Source organism: Ursus arctos, unplaced genomic scaffold (genome assembly GCF_023065955.2).
Source record: "Ursus arctos isolate Adak ecotype North America unplaced genomic scaffold, UrsArc2.0 scaffold_13, whole genome shotgun sequence".
NCBI classification, from domain to species: domain Eukaryota; kingdom Metazoa; phylum Chordata; class Mammalia; order Carnivora; family Ursidae; genus Ursus; species Ursus arctos.
The window spans coordinates 17,286,517-17,298,815 of NW_026622797.1; the positions used below are offsets into that span (position 1 = coordinate 17,286,517).

At 41.8% G+C, this 12,299-nt stretch overlaps 1 protein-coding gene across 8 annotated transcripts in view; it reads right to left on the reverse strand.

Moving 5' to 3' along the window:
• Positions 1-12,299, reverse strand: part of SASH1 (SAM and SH3 domain containing 1) — a 244,748-nt gene that overhangs the window by 149,637 nt on the left and 82,812 nt on the right. The window contains exon 1 of one of the 8 annotated variants that reach the window (XM_044386409.3): positions 7,407-7,517. The exons of the other annotated variants lie outside the window; for them this stretch is intronic. The gene's annotated coding sequence lies outside the window, so the exon portion shown is untranslated. Of the gene's footprint in view, positions 1-7,406; positions 7,518-12,299 lie in introns of those variants that run through there. 8 annotated transcript variants of the gene reach the window in all.

Consider the following 12,299-nt stretch of genomic DNA (forward strand, 5'->3'; position numbering starts at 1 on the left):
ACCTGTTCCTACTTGAGACAGCACAGACCTAGTCAGTGAAAACATTCACTTCTACCACAAATGTTTGCAAAGTTAGTCCGTCGGGAATTTAAATAATGCAGCTATGTTTAATAGCACCACACCTCGTGCATCTTCCTTCTGGGGATGTGAAGTTCGGGTCCGCCTCAACACCCCACAATGCTGACGTCCAAGAGGCAGTGCCACTACAAAATAAACTCTGGGCTATGACTTTAAACTCTCCCTAAATACAGCTATTAAAACACTGAAATAGATTCCTTTTTTAAACTTTTATTTCTTTTAAGGTGTTCATTGTTTCTGCTCTAGACTTATTACTTGCCTCATTTGTTTCACTTCTTATTTTTTCCCCTTTGGTTCTCATGCATCAGGCTGAAGCAATATGGGTTCAAGTTTAGGAATGGGGAAAATCTTATTTCCTCAAAAGATTTTTTTTAAAGTCAATTGTGAAATTTTGTGCCCCATGATTTTTTATAAGAATTTTTACCATCTTCATCTTAAAAAAAAAAAAAAAGAGTAGAATACATGCAAATCCAACTTCTCCTTCCTTTTCTTATTATAAAACCAGGCCACAGCATCTTTCCACAGGGCCATCCACTTCATTTGGTATGGCTTTAAATTAAATCTGTGGTCTCACTCCCAGGGGCAGGTCAACAGAAGATAAATCTTGTGTAATCTTCCCACGAAGCTGTAGCATACATTTATACCAAACAGTCCTCTTTTATACAACCAACATAAAAATATAGAGATAAGGGGCATTTGTACCAAACAATTCACACTGGGTAGACTGCTGATGCAATTAAGGAGAAAAGAAATCACACTGTTCTCTCAACTACTGATTTAACAGGGTTTCTGGTATTTATCCCAATGTACTTCTGTCTCTGGGAGAAGTGAAAACTAAAAGTACTATGAAAACAAAGCATTTGTATCATTAACTTCTGTTATTTTTGTTCTCCTCTTTCCCAGATGTCACTTATGGTCAGAATATCTTGACAGTCTTTACCAGAGGAAAAAAAAAAAAAAAAGAAAAAGAAAAAAAATCCTGAAAACACCAGAAAATACAATGTAATCTGTTTGGCTATATGCAGATCACATGCAAATGAATGCAAATGAGCTTGTGGTCCTGCTATTTTACGTATCTATAAAGACAGCGCCCCAAGGGAAAACACAATGTGTTGCTCTGAATCCCCAATGTTGACGGGGAAAAAGTCTGACTCATTTATTTAGTGTGTCTCTACCTTTTTTGTCTATAATAATAAGCACATATATATTTTGCATAATATAAAGTGTAGGTTGTATTTGCATTGCTCCCCATTGTTTTGGAGAGGGACAGAGCTATGTATCAGTCCATCAGTTCCCTACAAGCTAAATCCACTGAAAGAAATCACTACACGACAAGGAAGCCTGATTTCTTGAATGACTTCACAATGTGTTTTCATTCTTAATGAGCTTGTTTTAAGACTCTGAGGTGATAAACACTTTCAGCAACCTTTCAGGTGAAATTGCTACTACCATAAAAAAGCCTTTAATTCTGGTTTCCTTGTTCAGCCTCACTGAATCTGTGAGATGCTGTTGCAGGAATTCTCTGCCTTTAGTGCCGGCAGTTCTTGGTCACGCTGCTTTGAAGAATGAAGAGGTAGGACCAGATGAAGAGTGGTGGGCAGCAAAGCAAAGTTTATTGAGCAACAGTATAAAGCACCCGGAGAGGGAGGGGACCCCAAGAGGGTTGCCCCTGGAGTGTCTAAGTTTAGGGGGTTTTATGAGCTCTTTTGTGGAACTATCTTAAGCAATCAGAGTGTGCTGAGTCACGCCAATCAGGGCTCTGGGCACGGATCTGTCTACCTCTTAGATTAACGTCTACGTGCTGATGGTCTTTTTTTGCTGACATCTGGGGGCTTATGTCTTAACTGCCCCTTGCCCAAATAAAATTGTCTTATTTTAGGACATTTTGCAGAAGTGACTTCTGCAAAGGCTGCAAAGCCGAATGCCAGCACGCTCCTGTCTAAGCTGCAAAACCGGATGTCAGTGCTGTTTTATCTTAGCTGTCCTGACTCCGTATCTTCTTGTTGGGGACCCCAGCCCTAACTGCCAAACTGTCCAACTCACTCCTAACAATGTCACTGTTTGCACCAGCTCTGTTATCCCATCCTGCCATGTCATGATGGAGAAATTCACTGAACAGATAATGATCTCAAATATTTTTCTCTGAGGTATCATTCCCAGCATTTCTGCAAGATGGTTGGAGCTGGCATACAGTTTGTCTCAGGAAAAAGTTTTTTTTATACATGACAACCAAAAACACACACTGAAGGACAATATTAGATCATGCTGGTGGTGATGAAAAGGCCCTGGGGGCACACCCACATGGCAGGTGGCTGGAGGGCTGATCTCACATCTTCCACTCCCCCTCTCCAAAAACACCCAGAACTTGCCAGGCCCGATGTCTAATTCTTCCTTTGGCAAATACGACCTTGGTGCCCAAGGCGCTCACTATTTTGCATCATCAAGTTCTCTGATTAACATAAATCAGCTCCTGAAGAAGGAAGGGTTCCAGGCAGGCAGCACTGACCACTCCCTCCCTCCCAGCACTCTCTTAACAACAATAACCAAAAAACACCCAAAAAACAAACAAACAAAACACACACAGCACAAAACCAAAAGCAAGTAATAACAACTGGGCCATGGAACTTCCTTGATATAAAATAATTATTTATAAACATATATCTACTTACAACTATACTTATAAATTATATCTATTCACATTAAAAATGCACACGGAACTAGACATTTTAAATGAGATAAACACAAGTATAAGTAAAAAGTTCTAACGTCTTTCCTATTCCCAAGTGGATAAGCAACTGCACTGGTATTCACCCAGCAGCAGAGAAGCAACTGCCATGGCTGATTGCAAGCTGATGCGACAGTCTACACAGGTCACTACGTCTGGGTCTAGTACTGAGTCCAAAGTCTCTACAGGTCAGCCAGGCTGGCAGTTGTGAATGAAGCTAGGTGTGAAACAGCAAGGACAAAACCGATCCCACAAGAACCCTGGAACCACACAAAGACAACTAAAATCCTCATCGGTTTCTCACCCACCCAAAGCCCTGATGCCATGGCAGATCCATAAGAGAAACTAGAGAAATTATGATAGATCTACACACACACTTGGCTCAAGATTCCCAGAAGATGAAGGAGCTCTGGCAGGACCTAGACCTGCGGCGGGTCCAAGCACCACCTCACGCCAAGGGAGTGGGTCGGTGATGCCACGTGGGAGCCACCACGATACCTGCCACCCACCACCAACCTTCAGTCTGAAAAATATGGCAGCTGTGATCCATTTCTGGCTTCCAGGTTGATACAGCTTAAGCCAGCAGAGACCTAAGATAAACGAAGACGTCTGAGACGAGCATTTGTTTCAATGACACAGCACAGCGCAGAACAGCATAAAAGAGAATAGAGAATGTGGGCATACAACACGTGAAGCAAGGAGACTATGTCCTGCAACACTTGTTTCAGTTATGCATGACTGCACTCGATCACAATATCAACGGCATCTTCCACTGAAGAGATGACACTGAGGGCATTCTGCCCCCCAAGCTGCACTCCTGGGGGGTACTCCCACTTTGGAGTTTATTCCAGAGCCCCACGGCTCACTGGCCTCCTCCCAACCCTCAACCTTTCCTCCTCAACTCACCCCGACCAGCAGATGGTTCCCCAAGGCTTTCCCTGCTTTCTTCTCTTCTCGTGCTGCTTGCTTGGGGAAATGCCATCAGTGGTTGGACAGATTTAGAGTCACAGCAGGAACATGTTTTTCTCTTCTCACCTCCCACCCTCAGGCCCAGTGCAGCCTGCTTGACCCGAGGGTACGAAAGGCTTGAGATTTTTAGCAGAAATGTGATTACCAGAATCTCACGCACAAACTAGTAATCTCCAATTATCAGCTCAGAAGGAATTTGGAAAGCTCGGTCTAAGTATGAGAACTCAGTTTCCTGACCATGGAGAGGTGTAGCTACAATAAAATGGGATTAAAAAAAAAAAAAAAGGGCCTCCTCTGTATTCCTCCTGGGGAATGTGTGTGATACCATGTTAACTGTCAGGTATGATGGAGAAAGTGACCAAGGCTAGAAAATTAATATGCTCTTCAATCATCAACACTGAATGGGGTATTTCATTAATTCGAATAATATTTATTGAACACCTTTGACACTCCAGGTGTTCTGCTAGGTGCAGTGTATACAATATAAAATCAAGAAACATGAATGCTTATTATTAATAGAAAAGCAAAGTATGGACTTTATTTTAATGTAGTCATATGGTTAAGTCATGGAAACCTGTTGAGGGGGCTTACCAGACTGTGTGCTTTGTGTAAGGTGTTTTTGAATTAAAGGCTCTGAAAGATCCAATCTGCTGAGTTATCTATCAGTGGCTCAAAAGAACATTTTACAGGAAGCTTCAGAACTTGAAAATGAAGGAAAATGACTGGAACGTTGACAATTTGTTCAAAAAAATTCAAGTACAGATTCATACTCAAAATGGACATGTGGAATTAGCAGATGGCAATTTCGGACTCAACTCATTTCTCATTTCTAAATTGCCCTGAGCTTAATAGAATCACAGATTTGGAAAGAACAGCAGAACGAGCGAGTTGGGCGGCAATGAATGAGCTAGTTTGGTGGAAATGAAGTCACAATTTCTGACCATATTCACAGATTTTGATGAGTATGAATCACACTTTGCACTTTCTCTGGCTGCCTCTGGCACATAATTATCAGGATATGAACATTTTCAAGCATTTGGCCAATGATGATGACCTGCTGGGGGGAAAAAAGTGATCTATAATATTCCTAGAAATTTGGAAATGATTAACCTCAAAACAATCCTGAAATTTCTGGATGTTAAACCATGTACAATATTTGAATTTGTCATGTTTTAAAAAAATTATATTCTGCTGTGGCTTGAGCAGAGGGTCAGGAGGGTGATAATCAATGGAATCGGAACTGGACTTGATTTCCTTGAGGCAGGCTGATTTCCTTGAGGCAGGCTCAAGAGATTCAGAAGGCCTGGTGACTGGATCAAAACTGACAAGAGGATTCATGCTTACAACCATTCACTGTTCATTAAATTCTTTTTTGGTGATGCCCCCAAAGTTCCACATTTTTAAGAACTGGTAGGTATTGCCTAAATAGCATTATCGATAAAAATTCGGATGGCCAGCAAGCCTCAGGACACTGATCAGATGGCCCATAATGAATACTTGGATGCCCCTAACTTATACTTTGATAACTCTCAAAACTCTTTCTCCACCTTCTTAGCTGCAGACAATGCCTATGCCTCCTCCTCCTACGTATTCGGTATGAACTCTCCAACTCTCCCAACTTTCATGCAGAGATTAGCTTCTATCAGTTCCACCCACACCAGACTCTGAGGAATCATTCACTTACCCTCAAAGAGGTCACTATATCTAATAGAACTAATTATACTAATGTGTCATAAATAAGTCAACGTTAGTATATAACACCTCTTCTCTAATATCTCTCCATGTCTCAAGTGTCTCAAAAATGTCTCTCCATCCTAATCCTAGCAGTGTTTCAAGTGGTGGACAAAACTTCCAAGCTATTCACTCTCTCTCCAATCTCATCTCAGTTACAACCCCCTTCTATATTCCATGCCCACTGTAACTTTTAAAATATAGATCTTAAAAACTGTAAACGTCTCCCAGTGAGGATTTGACAGTGGGTCTGTTGTATGCAATATGAGAGCCTTTTTGTCTGGACTGTCTGCCTTTCTAGACTTGTCCCATGGCTCTACCTCCCTATCCATACACCAGTTTGGGCCAGATCAAACCAGTCTATGCAGCAGTCTATCATCTCTGCTCCTCCATGCTTCTTATGCCTGGAACACCTTCTTTCACCCTACTGACCCTGCAGACAGCGGCCCATCCCTCACAATGGACTTTACGTGGCATGTCACCTTCTCACTGCATCACTGCCAGTCATACATTCCACCTACAAATGGAATGACCTGCTGTCTGCATGCAGTCGCCTTCAAAGTCACAAAGGGAGGGGGAAGAGGTAGGTGCAGGTACAGGTGAAAAAAGACTGGCCATGATTGATTAATGGTAGCGCTGGAACATGGGAGTTCTTTGAAATATGCTACTTTGGCATCTATTTGAAATTTTCTATTTTAAGGCATCTTTTAAAGTGACTTTTACTTATTTACATGGTTGTTATCCCCAGAAAACTTCGAAGTCCTTGAAATCTGGAGCTGGGTCTTACTCATTTTTGCAACCTCAGCACCTAACACCATCACAATGATACTTAGCAATTACCTAAGAAGTGTCTATCAGATGCATAAAGAAAGGAAGGAAGAAATGGAAGTCAACAGAACTGACTCCTCACTTCCTGAGGGTCCCATAGCATTCATTCAGTATTTTCATATATAACGATGAGCTTTGAGTCTCAGACTTTGTCCCCACCAACCTTAGAGCAGTAACTGAGTCTAGTGAGTGTGATATTCAAACATGAAATACATCATTCGAAATAAAAACAAATGGAAAACAAGTTGAAGGGATGGGGACTATGTTTCCAGGCAGAAGGGACAGCTAGTACATACAATTCGTCTGAGTCAGGAGACAGCCTCCCCTGTTCCAAGAGGAAAAGCTACCCAGTTGGCTAAGAGTTGGTGTGGGGGTGTGGCAGAACAGGAGGCAGGAGAGAAAGAAGGAAACCCAGGTGGAGGATTTTTCATGTGCAGAACTGATTTCTGATTATTTCTACTTATTGCTGACCATTCTTAACATGTTGATGGGCATGGGTCTCGTTGGAATCCAATGGAAGATTCTTAGACCAAAAAGATTAATGGGGACAGTTCCTTGGTGCAATGGGCTCAAGGTCAAAAAGTCTTACATTCTTCTCACATCCTGACAGAAAAGGCAAGTAAGTGTTTTGAAACGACTATATAAAGAGGCACTGAATACACCAGGACCATGTCTGCTTCAATCCTCCCCATCCAATCCCTACCGGGGAAAGCAGGAGGAAAACACCCGGCAATGCTGCTGGGGCAGGTGGAGTCAGAGAGCAAATACAAGAGCAACGCTGTGGCCAAGGAAATAGGCACATCTGCTTTCTGGGAATGAGCTAAGATGAGCCGAATGGAAGCCTGTCTGATCCTATACACGGGAGGCTATTTTAAGGCCCTTCATTCCCATGACACCAATTGGATGGTTTCTTTCCAAAGTCAGGGAGAAAGCAGTTCAACTCCTGCCCTGGAAAAACTCCAAGTAATCCGAAAACAACTCTTCACCGCACACCTGACCCTCCTCAAGCACATTTCATGACCTAGCTTCCAACATCTGCTCCTCTGTCCATTCCCCTGATCTCAAGGACACTCACAACAACACTCTGTGCTCTAAGGACTTCATGGACGGACTTGAAAGCCTGCTTGTGAACGTGGGGTAAGCGGGAAATCTGCTGGCTTCATCCTGTGCACATTCTGACCTGTAACCTACAGGAAAAACCAGATTTAGAGAATGTCAGCCACGCAAAAATTACTCCTCTTCTTCCAGACACGCAGGTAAGTATTATCTGGATCTGGATATGGGTGTCTGTCCATCTACGATGTAACCATATAAAACAGTACATTACATGAAGGCCAAACTTTTATTTCAATTCTTTGGGAAGAAAAGTTTTTTCCTAACTACATCATTTCCCTTCAAGATGATCTCAATTTTCACCATAAAAGACTTTTCCATTTGCCAAGAATATAATGTGCAAGATCTCTGAAAAAGCATCTTTAGCACATGCATCTCTTCTTACTCGTCGATTAAAAACATCTTAGAAGTTGAGAATGAAATTTATTTGCTTTGTACCACATTCTATACAGTTACAACAGAAACTTGACAGACATCTTGGGCCTAAAAGCAAAAGCAAAAAAAAAAAAAAAAAAATCCCCACCTGAGATGAATTCACATCATTCTACCACGCCACTTATCACTAAAATGAAAATGTTCATTTTTCCAATTTCCTCATGAGCTGAGAATTTACTAACATCACCACTGGCTTTCTCATAACATCTAATGTTTAAATTTCTAATATATAATTTTTCTTAAAGAGAAATTCACTTACTTAAGAATGAACATTTTTACGTACTTATCAGCCAAATCTTGTTACATTTTTTTTTTTTAAAGATTTTATTTATTTATTTGACGGAGACAGAGACAGCCAGCGAGAGAGGGAACACAAGCAGGGGGAGTGGGAGAGGAAGAAGCAGGCTCATAGCGGAAGAGCCTGATGTGGGGCTCGATCCCATTATACCGGGATCATGCCCTGAGCCAAAGGCAGACGCTTAACCGCTGTGCCACCCAGGCGCCCCCAAATCTTGTTACTTTTAACAGTTTTATAGGTCAGTGTTTGCTGGAACACCGTCCCCTCCTCCTTCCTATCCAAGCTCTTAGATTTATAGGCTAGTCACATGTCTACCACCTACCCAAACGTTTTTATGCTTCTCAATTGCTCTATAAAAAAGAGCAATTTCACTTTTTTTCTCTGTGATGTGGATAAGATAAATTTTTATTTTAATTGTTTGCCACACTGTGGGGGAAAAGCCTACAAAAAAGAGTGCACCAGCAAGTCTCTTAAAGGGTCCCCCATTGTTGTTTTTAATGCTAACTCTGTCAGGATGGGCTGTGTTTTTCCACTGGCAAAGCACAATTCAACAGCTCTATTTTATACTGTATTTTATAAAATATACTGATTTTTATATATCAAACACTCAGCTGCCTCCCCTTCACCCTGGGCACCCTGTAAACACAGCAGTCAGAGAGATCCTGTTTGAACCTAAGTCAGATCCTTGACCCTCTTACTCAGACTCCAGGCCCCCCTCAGAGTAAAGGCTGCAGGCACCTCCCCCCCCCATGAACTGAAAGGTCCATAGCACCCATGCTCACCCCCACTTCTCTTGTGCCCCACCTGGAGCCTCTCCAGCTCACTGCCAGGCCACACAGGCTACCTTGCTTCTCCTCCAACACTCCAAAACCTGCTAGCTGACCTGGCCTTGAGACTAGCTCCTCTCTCTGCCCTTACCGCTCTTCCCTCATCTGCCACAGAGGTGACTCAACACCCGCTTCCCAAGCCTGCCCTAGCCACAGTGGCGACCCGCCTCTCAGGCACACACCGTCTCTGACCCCATCCTCTGGCCTCATCTCTCTCCTCTCCATTTCTCATCACCTAAACTAGTTTTCATATAACTCATGTCTACTTCAGTCCCCTCCCCTAACTAAAGTATAAGGTCCCTAAGGGCAGAAATTTTTCTAAGTTTTGTTCACTGCTCAGTGCTTACGACAGTGCCTAGAAGAATCTCAATATAAATTTACTGGATCAAGGAATCAATGGGATAAATAAAATTGTCAACCAACAAGCACTGTGCCAGGCACTATGCTCTGGCCCTTGGGAAGAGGAATATAAACAATTTATATGTTGCTTTATGTTCTGATTTATTTTTCTCTTGGTAATGGATCGACTCTTCAGTTCTCAGACTTAAAAGTAACTGGCAAGGTCTAATTTCTAAAACACCCATGACTTCATCATAATTTAAAAAGCCAATATTAACTATGCCAGTGCTTTCTGTATGTGTATCATCCTGTTCTCTTTGTATTGTTTCAAAAGAAACAAATGGAATATATAGTTCAAGGTGTTAATTACATAAGCTTATTAAAAGCAAACTCCTAAGAGGTGTTGGTTTTAACACTTAGCACTTTTATGTTTATGTAGTTTATTAGTTTTTAAATGTGAGAAAGTCAAATGTAGTAAGCATAATATTGCAAAACAGCCACTACCAGGGAAAATTATTTCACCTACATAGACAAGCCTTTTATAGAACTGGCTCTAGGCTGCAAGTTTGAAAATGAAAGAACACGGCAGCAGAAGCAGGTTTTTATATGACAGTGTTTCTGAATTCACGGTGATGCTGGGCTTCCTTATGCAATGTGCAATCACGTAATTTGCAATTTAAGCATTTTCACAAAGTCAGAAAAGATATATCTGTAGTATCCCATTTGGTAAAATGAGTGAGGGCTATGTCAAGACATTCTCTTTATCTACCTAGGTCATAAATGAGCTAGTCTGATAACTCCCAATATTTTTTTGTAGTGCATTTAGAAAGAATGTTCTGTGAACAACTACTACTGGGGAAATTGGTTCTGTTAATGAATATCCCAGAATAAGACCTTCTGACCTCCACCCGCAAACCAGGTCATAAACGCAGATAATAATGATTCTCAAAAAGCCACTGGAGTTTAACCATTCTCCCAATGCGGGTTGGGAGGGTTCTTCACCACCCTCTTGGGTCACAGAAGGCAGGTGTTGGAAAACTGGTGAGTAGAAGGCTCCCTGCCCCCATTCCTGCCTTATCTGTGAGCACCAAGAACCCATAAGGCACCCTTGCTCTGTGCCTAGACCGAGCTCAGATCCTGTTCTCACCTCCCCACAGACAAGCGTGGCTGCAGAAGGCTGACGTGACGCACAGGCAAAAATTCAGAAAAACCAAACTGGTTTTCCATAGAAATAATTCAGGAAATGTCGAAAAAGGCATGCCAATTAATTTTAATCTTGCTTCATTTTTTCCAAAATATTTGCCCAGTGACAAGAGGCACTTCTCTCCCAGCCCCCTCTCCATGGCAACAAAATTCCTAGAAGGTATAAAATATGGAAGAAAGAAGAGAATTGCAGCCATTCCATGAGGCTGGCATTCTGACAACAACATTTAAGGAGACAACCAAGGAGAGATACTAAAGCATGAGGCACTTGGCAATATACTTCACTGGTTCTTTTCTCATTATAAAACTTCATTTGGTGTTTCATTCTTGTGTTGCAGTCTTCCTTTGAGAATACCTTATTAGGTTGGAACATATTTTTTGACAAGACAAGAGACCCTAAATATTTCCAAGCAGAGAGAGGATTTAATGGAAGGAAACCAAGATGGCACTGTTGAAAGACAAGAGAAGGAAAAGCCTGGGATCAAAACATTCCAAAGTGGATAACTCAAGGACTAGAATGCGGAACTCATGTTTCCAAACTTCCCACAGACTGATAGTGTGTGAATTTCTTCCTGATTCAAAATCTTGCCAACTACCCTTGAATCTCCAATAATTAATCTCCTACTTGTTTCTTAGAATTGCACTGGATTTTGTCCATATTCCACAACCTGTTTTTTAATCAAAGAAGTTGAGATAAACTTAAAAGACCTCAGAATACTTTGTCTAGGAGACATTTGAAGGATCATTTGATCTATCCTTGTAACCCTTCCTCACCTCCACCTTCTATTTATAGAAGAGAAAAATGCTATCTTTTATTAAAAAATTACTTTATGTACTTTTGTGAAGGATTTTCTTGGCTTGGTTTGTTTTAAGGTTTCTTTCTGTCTTTTTTTGGAAAAGGAAAAGGAAGAACCAGTATGGCACGATAACTAACACTCCAATCTCTAACCTCAAAAAGGCAAGTTATTAAATTTTTTTGTGCCTTGGAAGTACCTGCCCCCAGGGCCATGAGGCCTAATAAATGAGATTAATAATCCATGTAGAGCACTCAACATAGTATTTGGCACCCAGAATGCAGTAAATAATTGCTTTTATCATTAATAATTGCCATTGTCACTTACAACGTTCTGGAATATCATGACCAACCCTAGGTTGTCTGGCTTAAAAAACTTCCCCCCCCCCCCCCGGTCATAATGAAATCACCTTTGTCCAGGCAGAAACCGTTTCAATGGGTGAAGCAGATATGACTACAGGTAACAAATAAGATGTAGAAGCCAAGAACCCTGTGATAAACCCAGATTCCAAAATAGCCTTTTTCTCATTCATAGCAGAGGAATGTATCTACAGGCATATCCCTCTGTGTTCGTGCAGTCGCTCTGCCTTGCATGTGTCTGTTCCTGGTTGTCTCATGTATGCACGTTCAGACACCCTCCCCAACACAGATTAGCTATGCCAGGCCAAGGTGTGGGTCTTCTTACAATGCAGTGCACTTGTAACTCTTGGTGGTGCCTACCACAAGGTCGTACAGGTAGACATTTAATAAAAGCTCAGTAACCTTCCGGACTAACAGCACGGAGCTTCATGTACCATACAGATGCCTTTAAAATGATTTGCTTTGGTTACACTCGATCAAGTTTACAGGCTATGCTGACACTAGAATCTGGCGTGCGGTCGCCTGGGTGGCTCAGCTGGTTAAGCGTCTGCCTTCGGTTCAGGTCATGAGCTCGGGGTCCTGGGACTGAGCCCCAGGTAG